The sequence below is a fragment of the Numida meleagris genome, unplaced genomic scaffold, assembly GCF_002078875.1.
Source record: "Numida meleagris isolate 19003 breed g44 Domestic line unplaced genomic scaffold, NumMel1.0 unplaced_Scaffold332, whole genome shotgun sequence".
NCBI lineage: Eukaryota > Metazoa > Chordata > Aves > Galliformes > Numididae > Numida > Numida meleagris.
The window spans coordinates 70,098-71,668 of record NW_018364562.1 but is presented as its reverse complement, the minus strand read 5'-3'; the positions used below and the strand labels follow the sequence as shown (position 1 = coordinate 71,668).

Below are 1,571 nucleotides of genomic sequence, written 5' to 3'. Positions count from 1 at the left end.
AGGGAAAGGAGGGAAAGGAGGGAAAGGAGGGAAAGGAGGGAAAGGAGGGAAAGGAGGGAAAGGAGGGAAAGGAGGGAAAGGAGGGAAAGGAGGGAGGCTGAACGCGGAGTGTTCCATTCCTAAACCGGCAGCGCGTGTTCTCTCTCCTTCACCGAGCCGACCACCGGCTCCGGCCGTGCCCCGCTCCCGGCACGCGGCTCCTTTCGGCCCGAAGGAGCGAACGGGGACAGCGGTTCCCGTTACGCGTTACCTGCGCGCCGGCCGGGAGCCCCACGCGGGGCTCAATCGGCGTCGGGGCGGCCAAAGCAAAGCGCCGGAGGCGGTGCCGGGCCCGGGGTACCCCCGCAAGATGGCTGCAGTTCCTTTCGCTTTCGGTTCCTTCCTCGCAACGGTCCCATCCTCCCCGCCCCGCCCGGGGGCGGGCAGCGCTGGGACACGGCGCTGTGCCCGGAGCGGGGGGAGGAGCGCGGCCGTACTCGCGGCGAGGGCGCGGAGGAGCGGAACCCGGGGAGGGGTTGCGGTCCGGGCCCGGTACCACCGTGCGCGTTTCCGAACGCCGCCGCCGCAGCCACGCGGGGGAAATTCTCTTTATTTTCCGCGTTCACGCACCGCGGAGGGGGCACAGCCCCGTGCACCGCCGCCCACCGCGGCCCCGTCCCTGTGCCCCCACCCCCGGCAACGCTCGCTCCCAGCCCACCGTCCCCCCCCCCATTGGGCTCCGTGCACCTCCCGGTGCGGCGGGGCCCGCTACGCCGCGCCCGAACCCTGCCCCCCCCGCGCCCTCTTACCCCCTCCGCCGCCACCGGCGCCGCCGCGGGCGCGCACTGATGACGCCATCGAACTGCGCAGAGCGCGGCGCGGCGCCGCAGCCGCCATCTTCCTTCAGGGCACGGCGCGGCGGTCGCGTTCGGGCAGGGCAACACATGGCTGCGGGGCGGCTGCGGGGCAGCCCAGCCTGCTTCCCTACGGGGGACGCCGCTCCGATCCCGGTTCCGCCCCGGGCGCCGCACGGTTGCTGCGGGCGCGGTCGCGCGAGGCCTCACCCTGCACGTGCCCGCTACCGCGCATGCGCCGCGCGGACAGCAGTGATGCGCGTGCGCATGAGCCGCGTCGGGCGGACGCATGCGCAGTGTGCGCTGCCCACGTGCCCGGTGGGCGTCGGGTCTGGTCTGTGTAGGGGGGGTCTTCACGGCCCCAATGGCCCTTCCGGGCTCTATGACAACTGCAGCCCCTACAGCTCCTCCGGCCCCACGGCCCCCACTGCTCTCTGAGCCCCCAGCCCCCCTGTTCCCCTCTGTGCCCCCAAAGCCCCTGTGGGTTTCCCTCTTTTCTTAAAGTCCCCCCCACTTGCTATGGGGCTCACTCTCCCCCCGTGCCCCCCACCCCTAGCGGCCCCTCCATCTGTCGCAGGGCCCCACTGCACCCCATGGGGCTGCACTGTCCCCTGTGGTCCCCCCACCCCCTGTGTTTCCCATTTCAATTCATCTTTCGCAGCACAGAGCTGCCCCCTCCCCCAGCCAAGCTGCATCCCCCACTCCCTGCACTGTTTTCCAGGAACGTGACAATGTTCT

At 71.4% G+C, this 1,571-nt stretch overlaps 1 protein-coding gene across 5 annotated transcripts in view; it reads right to left on the bottom strand.

Annotated features, from left to right (window-relative positions):
* Positions 1 to 1,048, bottom strand: part of ADAR (adenosine deaminase, RNA specific) — a 12,372-nt gene extending 11,324 nt beyond the window's left edge. For 2 of the 5 annotated variants that reach the window (XM_021383076.1, XM_021383077.1), the window contains exon 1: positions 789 to 1,048. The gene's annotated coding sequence lies outside the window, so the exon portion shown is untranslated. Of the gene's footprint in view, positions 1 to 250; positions 666 to 788 lie in introns of those variants that run through there. The other 3 variants (XM_021383079.1, XM_021383078.1, XM_021383080.1) reach the window with 2 other exon arrangements.
* Between the last annotated feature and the right edge of the window lie 523 nt (positions 1,049 to 1,571).